This window comes from Euprymna scolopes, chromosome 13 (genome assembly GCF_053919585.1).
Source record: "Euprymna scolopes isolate OS-2025 chromosome 13, ASM5391958v1, whole genome shotgun sequence".
Classification (NCBI taxonomy): domain Eukaryota; kingdom Metazoa; phylum Mollusca; class Cephalopoda; order Sepiida; family Sepiolidae; genus Euprymna; species Euprymna scolopes.
This window is the reverse complement of record NC_136494.1, coordinates 78,120,520-78,136,078: the sequence shown is the minus strand read 5'-3', so window position 1 is coordinate 78,136,078 and position 15,559 is coordinate 78,120,520.

The window sequence follows — 15,559 nt, the reverse complement described above, 5'->3', positions numbered from 1 at the left end:
CATTAAAAATGGACATTAAAGATAATATCACCAATAGTTGTGATAAAAGTAAATTCAAAATTAATGTTAATAACAATGAAAATGAAGATAATTGTAGCGGTTAGTGTAGCAATGACGGGGATAATAACGGGGGTAATAATAATAATAATAACAGCAATAATAATAATAATAATAATAATAATAATAATAATAGTGGTAAAACAAGATATTAATAATAAACATAAACATAAAGGTAGTAGTAACAATACTACCTACTACTACGCCCACCATCACCACCACTACTACTAATAATAATAATGAAAATACTGTTAATAATAATTATTAAAGGGTGCGTAAAAGAAAGGGATACAGAAAAGTGGAAGGGGTCAGAGTAGCAGGAAATTGGGTTGAGGAGTGAGGGGTAAGTGGTCTCGTAAAAAATAAAGTAAAATAAAAGAATATATATATATATATATATATATATATATATATATATATATGGGGTGACTTCCAAAAAAGGGTCCCGAACTTTAATTAGGCCCCGTTTCTTAGTGTTTGTCCTATTTAAACGAAATTATTAACTACCCGTGACCCGTTGGGTCAGTATTTTATATTAGCTATGGAATTCCTGTATGAGAGTAACACTTGTGACGTAAAGAAAATAGGTTTTTTGTGACATAACAGAAACATTTCTATGAAAGTATATTTATGTGAAAAAAAGATATTGATAAATTTCTATGAGGCATTCTGTTTAGAGTAGTAGTAGTAGGGAAAATACATGTCAACCAGTAGTAGTAATAGTAGAATAAGGAAGAGGAGACTTAGTAGTAGTAGTAGTCATAGGAGGAAGAGGAGGCGTAGTAGTAGTCGTAAAGAGGAGAAGTAATAGTCGTAGCAAGAAGAGGAGGCATAGTAGTAGTAGGAGGAGGATATTGCGCAAGCAAACAAGCAAACAACCAAGAACGACAGAGTTTTAGTATTATATAGATATATGTATAAAATATAATATATATATTTATATATATATATATATATATATATATATATATATATATATATATATATACTAGCATGGGTGCACGGCTTTTGGCGGTGTGTGTTGAGCAAGAAAAAAGTGGTAGTAGGAAGGCAGGCTCAAACCCGTACAGCGAAGGAGGAAAAGAACGGGAAATTTACGTTACGTCTTTGCTGTAACGACCACCGCCAAACCAGAAGTGACGAAGGTGTAAATTAAAGCTAAACAATCAAAAAGATGGCGCGACTTTCTAAAATATTGGTGAAAAAAAGCGAACCCTTCCTGTAGAAAAGTGCCCAGTTGAGGGTGAAGAAATAAATGTTTTTGGTTAATTTTTCGATATTTGTCGTTTGACGGGTCGGGCTTCAAAACGATACTGATTTTGTGACAGTTTTGCGACAGTTTCAGTCAGACATGCAAACGTACATTTATATATTGGTAGCTCAAATTTTCGGCCCAAACATATTAAAAATCTTGCCTTTTCTCCGAATACCCTTTATGCAAAATTTCAATTGTTTACAAAAGAAATTGTCTGCGTAATTTGGTATAGACCACAAAGGTCAATTTTGATTAAATTTGGCCCCTATTATGACTCCTTAACATTTATTGTTTGGGGCTCAAATCAAGGTATTAAGTCAGATCCATGTACAAGGAACCTATATCTAAAATTTCAAATATGCATACTCAAAATGTACGGAAGAGCTTGGTAGAGATCTCAAAGGTCATATTGCTGCACGTTGATCGAAAATACCGAATTTTGCCCGAAAATGGATGCAAATGATTTTCTCAAAAGTCAATACCCCTTATGTAAAATCTCGAGTGTGTAGACCGAAATTTACTAGTATTATTTGGTAGGGAAATGTATACAGACAGACAGATAGACACACAGACAGACGGACAGACATTTTCCCTTTTATATATATAGTACCATGGGTGCCCGGCGTTACCCGGGTGTTTGGAGGTGTATGTTGAGCAAAAAAAAGTGCCTGTAGGAAGCAGGCGCGAACACGTACCGCGAAGGAGGAAAAGAACGGGGAAAAAAAACTTACGCCTTTTCTGTTCAAGACCGCTACCAAACCGGAAGTGACTTATGTTTAAATAAAGGCTATACAATCGAAAGGAGGGGATGACTTTCGAAAATACATGCATATAGTCAGCGCTCAAATTTTTTTATCTAAACCGATCAAAAAGTTTAGCCTATATCTGAATACCCTTTTATGTAAAATATCAAAAATTTAGACCAGAAACTATCTGAGTAATTTGGTAGAGACCGAAGCGGTCAATTTATTTTAAATTTGACCCTATTATGACCCCTTAACATTTATTGTTTGTGGCTCCAATCAAGTAATTAAGTTAAATCCATGTCCAAGGAACCTACATCTAAAATTTCAATTGTTTGGCGGAAGAATTTGGTAGAGTTCGCAAAAGTCAACGCGTTAAAATTTGCCCCCTTACCAGCCAAATTTCTGGCTAAAAACAGATAAAAAGATTTTCCCAAACCTCACTACCCGGTATATAAAATTTCGAGTCTATAGACTTAAGATTGACAGAGTTATTGTGTAGGGAAATGTTCACAAACGGACAGACATTTTCACTTTTATATATATCCGTGCATTTAGGCCCGGCGTTGGCCGGGTGTTTGGAGTGGTATATTGACAAAAAGCGGTCAATTGTTTAAACTTTTACCACTATTATAACTCCCTAATATTTATTGTTTTTGGATCAAATTGAGTTATTAAGTTACATCCATGTACAAGGAACCTATGTCTAAAATTTCAATTGGTTAGACCCAGGATTGTTTGATGAGTTTGGTTGAGTTCTTGAAGGTCACATCGTTGAACTTTGACCCCCTTAACAGCCAAATTTCTGGTCCAATAACGAACACAAAGATTTTCCCAAATCTCAGTACCTTGTATACTAAATTTTGAGTCTATATTGATCATCTAGAGTTTACTATTACGTGTTATTATATTCATGCATATATTCTACATGATTTATACTTGCATAATATTTGCGTAAAATCTTTACAGTAAACAATAAATTGTTTCCATATATATTATGTTTTCGTATATATTTTTGTTTAATCTATTAGTCTATCTATCTATATTTCTATAAAAGTGAAAGTGTTTGTGTGTGTGTCTGTCTGTGTACATTTCCCTACGCAATAACTCTCTCAATTTTAAATCTACAGGTTCTAAATTTGATATACAGTGTACTGAGATTTGAGAAAATCTTTGTGATTTATTTTCGGTCGAAAATGTGGCTGTTTAGGGGTTAAAGTTCAACGATTTGACCTTTAAGATCTCTACCAAACTCCTACACCAATTCTGGGCCTAAATACTTGAAATTTTCGATATAGATTCCTTGGACATTGATCTAACTTAATAACCTGATTTGAGCCCAAAACATAAAATATTGAAAAGTCATAATAGGGATTAAAGTTAAAACAAAAATATACCTCTGCGGTCTCTACAAAATTACTCAGACAATTTCTGGTCTCAACATTTGAAATTTTACATTAAGGGTATTAATAGATAGGGCAAGCTTTTTCATCGGTTTGGGTCGAAAATTTTCAGTTACCAATATATAAATCTATGTATATATGTTTGCTTGTCTGCTTTTCTCAATATCAGTTCGACTTTTTAGACTACAAATTTCTCAATATTGTTCGACTTTTTAGACTACAAATATCGAAAAATTGGCTAAACACATTAATATCTTCACCTTAAACTGGACACTTTTCTACGGGGGGAGGTCTCTTTTTTCGCCGATATTTTCGAAAGTCGCCTCGTCATTTCGATTGTCTTAATTTTAATAAAATGTCACTTCCGGTTTGGCGGTTGTCATAACAGCGTAGACATAGAGTGTTTTCCGGTTTTTTGCCTCCTTTGCGGTACGGGTTTGAGCCTGCCTTCCTACTACCACTTTTTCTTTTTTTTTTTTTTTTTTTTGCTCAACATACACCTCCCAACACCTGGGCCACACCGGGCTGAAATGCTAGTATAGTTATATTAATATTTCTCTCTGGCTTATGGCTAGTTCTATTTTATGAGTCTTAATCAACATTGCCCCTTTAGATTTCTTCGACTGATTGTCCCACCAGACTATTTGATCGCGGTTTTCAACTTATTATGTCCTAATAATATTCAAAGTAGAGATACCCTCACTGACCACCTACGCCAAAGTCTACTGCCCCATTTTGTCTTTCTCGTAATCTGTTCACGATAAATTCTACATTGTTCAGCTACGACGCGGAAAAGTGTCCCTAGAGCTTTACAGATTATGGGTAATACCGGCCTCTTTGGTCTGAGCCCAAACCACTCAAATGTTTGCAAGTATAGCCTAACTCTCTTGATTGGGAGCTCGAAATATGTGACTCATATTTGGGGGGGCAGTATCTGCCCATATTCCTTTACCACCTAATACTCCGTTAACATCCGCTGTTTTGTCCGATGAATTCAAGTATAACATTTCCCTGATTCGTCATTTCGTACACGGTCTTCTTAATGATGGCACCTTTCCAACTCTAAGCGATTCAGCTATTCCACCACAGCGCGATCAGGAATATTGTTCTGCTTAGCCTCATATCTGTAACGATACGGATATAATTTCTCACTTAATCTTTGCCTTTGAATTTTCATCGTAAATTAATTAACCATACATGTTTTTAATTACTTCTTAATTAAAAAGGATTTTGTTCACACACAGTTTTAAGGCTTTTAATTACGTCTCAACTTAAGATATTATTTAATTATTTATTGAGATATCATTTGCGCCGAGCGTTGCAAATCAAACCCACCTTCTTGTTTAATTATTTATCTCTAATTCGGGAGGAGCCTATCTGTCCTCTACCAGAATCAGAATAAGATCGATATCGTCATTTTCTATTTCTTCTTTTACAATAATATATCTTAATATTTTTCCATCTCCTAGCAACATCATAAAGATAAAACGCGCCACAATCACCCACACAGCACATGCACGGGGCCTGTGTTCACACGTCAGAGTCACCAAATACACTACAGACCATATGAGAGATATCAGTGGACTTGGATCGCTATTTTTACTATTTAGTAACTGTATCCTAATGAAATACATATTTTAAAGTTGTACGTTTCTTCTGATTTGCCTCTTCGGAACTTAACTTATAAGAGTTGCTCTGCCCCTTAGAACCTTCGGGGTATAATACCGTTCCATTTTTTAATTCTCATCCCTCAATCTCCAGCATTTTGAACACACTTTCGAAAGATCGAACCCAGGTCTCGCAGCTTTCATCCTTATCAGCTTGGACAATCCCTATATCACTCGTAGTGGCAAGTAACGTAAACCATTTCTATCTGACCCGCAACGGGTGTTAAGACTCCTAATCGGACGTCCGATGTCCCTCTCCCTGTGCCGCGTCGTTCTTTTTTATCCGTGGATGTCACCATAGAGACAGTCCTGGGTTTTGATCCCCACATTGTTCGCTCCTCTCTAGCTGATGCTCTTCGCTCGAGGATTTATCTACTACAGTCCAACACCGCATACTATCCTGGGCTTAATCTAGGGCCCACATTTAATATAAGGGAGTTTCTCTTCAGGACATCCTCCCAAATATCGTGATCGGAGAGAATCCCGCTCAACAAGTAAGGCAATAAAGCCTGGATTGGTCTGCTGTCTTGGACCGAGGCATCTGGAAAAGCGATTCGGCCAGCATGTCAATCCCTTCTTCCAGTTCAAATATCCCCAGCTTATTTTTTGTATCGACCAAAATAATTTAAGGACCATATAGAGTTCGGTCCGCTCGCTGGAATATTCCTTCAGCTGGCTTAAAGTAAGGTTAGGGTATCTCTGGACTTTTCTCCAATATACCTGGAGTCGAGCTAGTAGAATCATCGGATCCTGTAATGCATACACAATTTGTTTTGTTTTTTTAATATATATAAATGGACTGTAGCCATTCGTTTATTTCACCTTAATTATCTTCAAATTTGTAGGTGCGCCATTCCTATCAACAATGTTCCAAAGGCTTCTTTCACTTTCGGTACCTTCATACTCTCTAGCTCCTGGAATATTACTTAGTCTGTCTCACTAAACATCTCCTCTTTAAACATTCTCCCTTTCCCATTTTTTCTTTTTAATCACTATTTCCCAACATAACTCACTAAACAAATAAGTGTGCTCAAAGCCCGTTATCAATAACGGACGATTCAAAAGAAATCTACCAAAAAAGTTTACTTATCCGACACTTGTATGCATTCCGTCTTGTGTAGTCTCGTTTCTTTTCTCCTCTACAGGTCAGATCATCGCATACGACACCAATTATGAACCGTTCAAGCACCGACCTCTTCCTTTAGGTCGTGACAGAGGTCATACTCAGACAATCGTAATTTCTTTGATATTATCATAGATCGCAAAGCTCGACAAGTTCACGACTCGAACGGTTCCGAGTGATATTTTTTAAGTATCTAGTGTCTTCCGCCCCGACCCCGCCGTACAAACGAGTCGATAGACTCTTACTTCATTCAGCAGCATATATCTGTTATATAGAATAGTAGATTGATGCTGACTTTGTTCGGTGGTGTGTTTCTGCTGGATAAAACACCGAATGTGACCTCTATGTGGTTGCTGGAATTCTTTACTGTAACGTTCAAACGGCATCAAAAGTGAGGCCAATTAATTAAAGTAAGATAAACATATATTTGGTAAATTTAAAATAAAATTTAAATGACGATTTCCAATAAAAGGGGATAAAAGAACTTAAAAAAACTAATGCATAACAATCGAAACCATGTGCAAAATATTCAATGCATATATGATTTGCTCCTTCCTTTCTGTTAATTGGTCAATGCTATTAATGTAACCATTGCGGTCGGTGGCGACAATTAGAAAAGTTGATAGTTAAAACAGATAGAATAACACCATTAAGTTCGCGCACTGTCATCTTCGCGTCCTCGTAACTATGTTGTGGTCTAGGCTGATGGACTTACTTCGTAGGCTCTTGCGTTTAAAGATACAATCTTTTCAAAGAGAAAAGTTTTCTTCGGATTGATAACTCGTGAGTTAGTTCGAACAATATTTCACTTTTCAGCGCGGTATTTTATCGTGTTATTTAACCGAAAGGAGGGGTTTCTGCAATTCCTATTTGCTAGTCTTTCTACTCGGCTTTTGCCAAAGTCATGTCTGTCATACGTAAGTAAACGGCTGGGTTAGAGCGAAATACCCCTAATCATTAACCAATATGATAGTTTCACCTTATATCCGACTTTCAATTATTGGTCTCCCGCAATAAGCAGGTGCCTACACCTTTCACTGTGAGATTCCACGATTCTCACAGAGCAAAACACGGTTCAACTAAGGGATCATTATTGACACCACTCTTTTGACATCAGACTGTCACGGTGACATGGTTTGTTAATGGGAATTTTATCTGCGCCGAGATTTCGAATTTGCGAGCCAAAAAACATTTGCACGTTTTCACTCAAGGTACATAGGAACGTAAACAGCCAACAAGGCATACAATAAAGCAAATGGAAATGTTTAAATTATGTCATGTTGGATCTCGAATATTCCTTCCTAGGGGCAATCCCTGACCACATTGGGTCTGGAAGACGTCACTTTTCACTCCTGTTGCGAATTTCTGGTCTGTTTGACGCTAGGTAGGTGATTATATCTCACAAAACATGATAAACCACATTGAAAACAGCAGAAGTAAATAAAACAGGTTAAACACATCACAAATATCCTTAGGTTTACACATATCTATTTCTAAAAACAAGACATGTATAGATGTAAATGGCCTTGATAGAGTACGAAAACAACTTCGGAATTTGGGAGGTAATGATTTAATCTACTCGTAGTAACCTCCTTCATACAGCGTATATGTTGCTACTCTCTTTCCATCTCTCTCTTTCTCTCTCTCTCTCTCTCTCTCTCTCTCTCTGTCCTATCTTAATTGCAATGAACAACATGCACTGTAGTAATTCGTTTTGCTAGTACTTCGAAAAAAGATGTGTGCATCTTACTTCATGAGTAAAACATAAGCTCAGTCTATTAAATTCCGCCTTCTGTGCCAGTACTTTACATTTCTGAAACAAATTGCTGCAGTTTTACCTCTCTGGTTATTACAACTTGATTGTCTTCAACTCTAATGTTAAATGATAATTGTTAAAATCGGCTGCTGCCAAAAATGTTATTCAATTGACCGTGTCAACGCTCCTAGATTTTTCCGAATTCTTTCAATAATTCAAGTCTCATTAATTCTTATCCACGACTGACACTTGGAATTCATAAGCAATGTCTCAATAATAAAGTCAACAATAAATGGCGGATTCTGGTAACTATTCTTTATTACCCAGATAGATAAAAATAAACAAGCAGTGACGAAATTGTATAATCGCCTAGAACATAATACAATTTAAAATAAATAATATATCAAAACGAAATAGTAACTGTTATTTAATTGCCCTCTATACAATGATTGATTTGATAAAGAGGGGAGCTTGGTAACATGTAGGGATAAGGAGTCACACAGACCTGGAGATTTTCTCACACTAAAAGGAGGAGGATAAATTCTAATAATTTCTGCCTAGTCTGAAAGCAGAATTCATCAAACCATCAGAAAATAATATACAATTAAAAGAGTGCAAATAAGAGCGAGTACAAGTCTATGAATAGAATAATAAATATGCCATTATTAATGCTGGTTTAATTTCACTTTAAATGACTAAAACATCGTTATAAAAATATTCTACATTTTTTAAATATATATTTATAGTTGTAGATAGAATATTCCAAAAAGCATGATTTTTATGATATAAAATTCGATCATTTTTGTGTCCACAGAGAAATATTCATAAGACAATTTTGTATATGCCTTGGGTCTTTCAAATTGTAAAGAATTCGTAAAATTATTTTTTAAAAATGGGCATAATTTACACTATTTCCCGTTTCTTTGACATTTTTTCTTTTCCTGGATGAGACGGATATTTTGCTTTTTAACTGTTATGGTGTTAAATGGTAATAAAACAAAAGGAAGACAGGACTTTTAGAAACAAACATGTATTCAAATATATTACACGCAAGACGGCTTGAGCAATAGCATTCCCCAACTGTTTGGGTGTCTCCAACACCCCCTTCCAAGCTTTGTGTTCGTAAAAGCTGCCAGTACCTCTTCCTTTCAGGGTTTACCATCAATGGCTCGGTAAACTTTCCCTTACGGAAGGACCGCCGTAGTTCAGGTGTTGATTGAGGAGGTTCAAGATCAAAAGTTTCGAAGAGAGGGTCTATCAACTCATCTTCGAATAGTAGACTGTCGCTGGTTTCAACTGATTTACATCTTCTTAGTTGGTTCTGGTGACGTTTGTGGGTATATGATGGTCCTTGGATGATAGAAACCATGTCACCGACTCTTTTAGTAATTGTACCCACCTCCCAGAATGGTGTGTTGTTTTTATACCTTTTGAAAAACATCTTTCACCGGAGATGAAATGTTTAATGGTGCACAAGTGGTCACTAGTGGCTTTGACTGTTTGGGTAAGGGCTTTTCAAAAACGGATCTCATTTTCCGCGCAAACATCGTTTCTGCAGGTGAGACTGCTGTTGGTGTGTTCGGGTTTGGTGTAATCTTATAAACGGTAGAAATTGTTGAAGTGCTTCATCTGTTGGGGTCCCGTGAGCCTTCTTCAGTACTCTTTTAAAAGTGTCCACAAAGCGTTCCTTTTGCCTATTCGACCTACGATGGTATTGGGGAATGGGTATATGATTAACGTTGAACTTATCACAAAAAGCTTTTGAACTCAGCAGACGTAAACTGGGTTCCATTATCACTTACGATGCAATCGACTACATCGGAACGTGCGGACAGTTCATGTAAGGAATTTATAGTCGTTTCAGTTGTCGGTCTTCTGCACCTCAATACCTCAGGCAACTTTCTGTAACTATTGATATAGATTAAGTAATAAGTGTCCTCGAGCGGACCCGCAAAATCAATGTGCACCCAAGACCCTGGCTGGCAGTCTTCGCCCAAGGTTTAAACATAGTAGGTTGTGATTTAGCCGCAAGGGCACAGCCTGTGAACGAGTCTATCCCGTCCTTGATGTCCGTGCCCGTTTTAGGCCAGTAGACCTAGCTCCTCATCAAACTCTTCATACGATTTTTCCTAGGATGTCCTGTGTGAAAATCTCATACATTCGTTTTTTGGAACGATTTGGGAATCACCACTTTTTCGCCATATAGTAAAACCTCATTGCAAAGCGAAAATACTTCCGGATCATCGTGCTTTATGGCGATCTTATTTTTTGTCACAGATGATGTCATCCTCCTCTGCTTCCCTTTTAATATCCGGTAGAGACACCGGCAGATCTCTGATTATGTTGCCATCATCGTTTTTATTTTCCCGTCCGTCCGAAGAGTGGCAAAAATAGAATCTTCGAACGGATCCCTTTTCAATAATATTAGCCTAGATAGGTTTTCCGCATGGATACTTTATTTCGAAGAAAAGTACTCCAGGGTTAAAGCATAATTCAGAAATCTCAACAGTTTATTAGCCGTATATATCGGTAAGCATTTTTTGGAACCAAAAACCGTGAACAACGACTTATGATCGTTCTGAAATGTAAATTTTGTTGTGTAAATACCAATAAAACTTTGTCACAGCGAATATAATACTCAAGGCTTCTTTTTCAATTTCAGAGTACTGTCTTTCGGTCCTTAGTAGCGTTCTTGATGCACTGGCGATCGGTTTCTTGGTATCGTCCGGCATTATATGAAGTATGCAAGCTCCCAAAACAAATTACCTTGCGTCACACACTAGTATTATTCTAAACCTTGGATCATAGTGTGTTAAAAAAGATCTGAGGTTAACGTCTCTTTGATCTTCTCAAACACCTTCTGGCATTCTGGCGTCCAGTCCTCGGCTTTCTCTTTCTTCAGCAAGTAATTTTGTGGGGTGTGCAAATCATGCATATTCTGGATGAAGACTTGGTAGAAATTAGGCAGGCCCAGAAAGCTTTGTAGTGCTTGCACGTTATTTGGAGCAGGCATGTTTTTATAGCATGCATGTTTTGGAGCTAGCATGTCTACCATCTTCATCAATAATGTGACCTAAGTAACGTATTTCCTTCATCAGGCTTCTTTTACTTTTAAACCGAAACTTTGAATTCTTTTAAAAACTCCAAGTATGTGTTTCCGGTGCTCATCTGTGGATTTACTGGTTATGACAATATTAATCAAGTAGGCGCAAGCGAAATCGAGGCCACCCAGCATGGTTTCCATGACGTGCTGGAAAATCGCAGGTTTGAGCTTAACTCCGAAAGCTAACCTTTCAAACGTGTAGAGTCCCCTGTGTATGTATACAGAGGAGTTTTGAACATTCCGCCTCGACAGGGATCTGCAAATATGCGTCGCTCATATCCACCTTAGAGAATACTTTAACACCGTTTAATTTGTTGAATATCCCCTCTGGTGTGAGGAGTGGATAGTTGAAATCTTTGAGGACAGCGACCAGACCCGTGGAGAAATCCGCACATACACGAATCTGTTTTTTTTTTCTTGGTCACTTATAGGTAGGGGCTGCTAAATCACTGCTGCTTACTTTCGATAGTATTCCGGACTCTTCTAGCCGATCCAATTCCTTGCCAATCTTCTCTGTTGCTGCAAATGGGACGGTTCGTTTCTTCTTGAAAACGGGCAGAGTGTTTTCTTTTAGTTCACCTCTTGATATAGCCTTAGTACATTTCTCTAGTCCTGGTGAGAATACTTCTGGAAATTCCTCTTTCAGCTTTTCCAACAGTTGTTGCGCTTCCGTAGACAAGTATTTACCCTATGACAGAATTTATTTATAGGTTGTCCCACAATTTCAATCGCTCCATCACGTTAGTACCGAAGAGGTTTTCGAATGTCCTAGGTACAGACACTTTCACTTTTTTAGTAACTCTATTTAAGGTCACCGGGGGTGTGAGCTCTCCCTCAAATTCTACTATATCGCCTGTCACAGCTCGAGCTGATTTGTTTGTCTTCCGGATGGCAGGTTTCCTTAGCCTTTTCAATGTCTTAAGTTAATGATGGACAGGTCTGATCCAGAATCTAATTGTAGATACACAGTTTTACTTGCGATGTAAACTGTGACATATTTGCATCGGTTGTTATCCGAATCCAAGTTGGATCTAGTCTGTCGGACGCTGTTCCTGTCCTTGTTCTTCCTGCACTGGATCGCTTTGTAGTCCTTCCTGCCACATTCGTTGCAGTACTTATCTTTGTAAAGACATTGACTCAACCAATGTTTCCCGTCGCAGAGATAGTACGGGACTGTGGAGAATCCGGTCTTGTGACTGGGTGGTACTTATTTTGTGTAGCCTAAGTTTTCTTTCTTTCAGCTTTGCTTTTTCGGGGTAGGTATTTTTCTGGTCTGAGGGTCGTCCTTCTAATAAATGTTGCGCCTTACCCCTCGATATGTCTCGAATTATTCCTTACGCAGACTACCAGTTGGCAATCCTCGGCGAACTTCTGTTCGCTCTCCAGTCTAGAGAGAACACGTCGTCTAATTTCAGCGTTTTTGGATTAAACTAGACCCTGCGCAGAAATTAAATACTTGAATCATCTTCTGATCAGTCAGATAGACGGAAGTCATCACAATGTTTATTTACCACGAAGATTAGGTAATCGTGGAGGTCACTTTTTTGCAGGTTAAAGCGCTTCCATCTTTTATGAAAGAGCGTAGTATTCGGGCTGAATAGTTCAGATAAAAGTTTAACTGCTTCAGAGAATCCCAATTAACTCGTCTTCCTAGGGAGAATATAATCCACAAACTTGCTATGTTCTGTGGTCCCTAATTTCCTGCAAAGTAGGTGAAGCTTTTAGCATTGTTCCTCTCTTGACAGTTCACGGTAGATAAGTTCTCATATCTCCGATATAAAGCGTCAAACGCCCTATCCAACTCCGGTTGGTTGCTGAACGTTTCTATAGGTTTTCATATTGTACTTTGGGAAAAAGCAAAGCTGTCGCCCCTGTGTTCCGTTCTATCGACCATTTTTTACGATAGCTCTTGAAATTGTAACTGGAGCTGTTTATCACGTCCTTTTAAATTTTCCTCAGCTTTCTACTGCTCGTCCATCTGGGCCTTGATTAGCTGTATTAATACTGCTTTAACCTCCCACATCTTGTAATAGCTTTCTCGAGCGCAAATTATTTACGTTTTTGACTTGCAAAGAGAGATGAAATAATAAAAAATAACTTTCCTTGAGTGTGTGCGTATGAGGAGGGAGCAGTGTATCATTTGCTTCTTCGTAAAAAACCTTAGAAATAATCTTATATGAGGGTGGATAAAACAATTTTACTTGCGAAAAAAAAAATATACTGTGATAAAATACATTTACAAAAGAATAAAAATAATTGTGGAATTGTCCGGAAGTTAACCAAAATCGCTACGTTTTTATATGTGTGTGGGGGGGGGACTTGTCTCCACGAGTAAGAAAAAACATTTTACTTTAGAACCGACAGTTAAATATAGAATATTTAAGAAAATTCCACTCAATGATTTTTTTTTTCTTTTAGTCCAAGTAAAACGAAAGAGAAAAATATTTTTCTCCGTTAGAAATTTGCATAAAAGCAGCAAAAACAAAGACAAAATAAACTTTTCTCTTCATTTGAAAAATGTCTAAATTTGCATGAGAATAAACAGTAGGCAAGTTACAATTAGAATTGTTTCCGCGGTGAAATTGGGTTAACATTTTTCTCTTTTTCCCCTTTTCTCAAGAAGCAACCGAATTAATTTTTACGGCATTAACAAAAATTCATTTGATACAGTTCTTTTCAAGTTATATATATAAACAAAAATATTAATTACAATTGAGTCGAAGCATTTGTCTTGTGGCCTTTCCTTTTTTTCTGTTTTTAAAATTTTGATTTTAGTAAATAATTACCAGCCAAATTCTAAGCTTGTATATCTTAAGTTCTTTTTAAGTCCAATTAATTTCATTTTTTTCCTTCTTTGTGGAGTTAACCCGTGTGAAAGTCGAATCTGTACATCGCCAGTTGTTATGGTGTTAAATCGTAATAAAACGAAAGGAACACAGGACTTTTAGAAACAAACATGTATTCACATATATTACAGGCAAGGCGGGTTGAGCAATAGCATTCCTCAACTGTTGGGCGTTTGCACACGATCTCCTTGGTCGTGTACCAATCTCTGATTGCCGGGCACCGTACTCGTTACCGGAAATGACGTAATGACATATTCCATAGGAGTGTCTCTAACATTAATCTTAAATGACAACTTGATCTGACGATTGCTCGACCTGGACTTACTCGAACCGAGATTAATACGCGTACAATTTTGATTATCAACAATAATCGTAGTGGTAAGAAGAGGAGAAGGAAGATGATGGAAAGAAAGAACAAGAATGGTCATGATACATATATAACAAAAGGTCTTCACATAAATCATGTTAAGTGATTGCTCATTGAGTATAATTTTTGTTGTATTCTCTTGAGTCTGAGTTATACGTCTGTCCATATTTCCTCAATTCTCGCTCTTTGCTAACAGCTGATAATCATTCATTGTTATGTCGACAGCTCTTTGTGAAATATGAGCATAAATATTACCCTTAAATATTACATAATATCATTATTATTATAATTAGTAGTAGCAGTAGTAGTAGTAGTAGTAGTAGTTATTAGCAGTTTTCACACAAGCCATCATTAAATAATTATCTTTGGGAACAACCTGGGGAGCTCCTCGGAGTTTGAGTGACAAGTTTCTCCAGTTTTCCAGTACTCGCCGTCTCTTTCGATATTCTATACAAATTAGTTTGCATTATCGCAGTTACCGCTTACCATTGATTTCTTGTTGGTAGTGACAAATGGTCTCCATTGAAATTTGTGTGACAATACGCCCCATCCCCAAGTTCACTCACGAGCAGTTTTTACACTCGATCGTCGGTGATTGCACATTGCTAATTACCGGTGGTGTAACCTGGTGTTTGAATCGGCTTTATCTTATTATTATTATTATTATTATTATTATTATTATTATTATTATTATACTCATTAAGAATTTCTCACACAGGTCATCAGAAATTTTGCACTAATAACAACCGGTGTTAATCCTTGGAATATGAGTGACACGAAGTCACCTCAGATTTCTGGTACTCCTCATCTATTTGCACAAGTTTTGCTAATACTTTGCGTCATTTAAACAGCTGTTTATCACGAATGTTTACCGTTGGCAATAATGATTCGTTTTAACTAGAATTTAATGCAGGGCTCTTGTACTCTCCGCACCAATACAATGGAATGCTGATTTGTTCTCATCCTACTCGGTCCTTCAATCCTCCTTGACTTTTCACGAATAGTTTGTGTGAGATCTGGCGAAACAGCTATATTATTATTACTACATTTTTTTTAAGAGGCAGTATAAAGACACATTTTTCTCTGTCATTTTCGCCATAAAAACGTCTTCAAAAATGATTTCTTTCTGCGGAAACACTATTATCATTTATAACTCGGCTGTCACGCCAAACTTGTTGGGAAACGCTATTATTTTCTTTCGACTTTTTTCGCCATTGTAATTTGATGGGTTTCAGATGA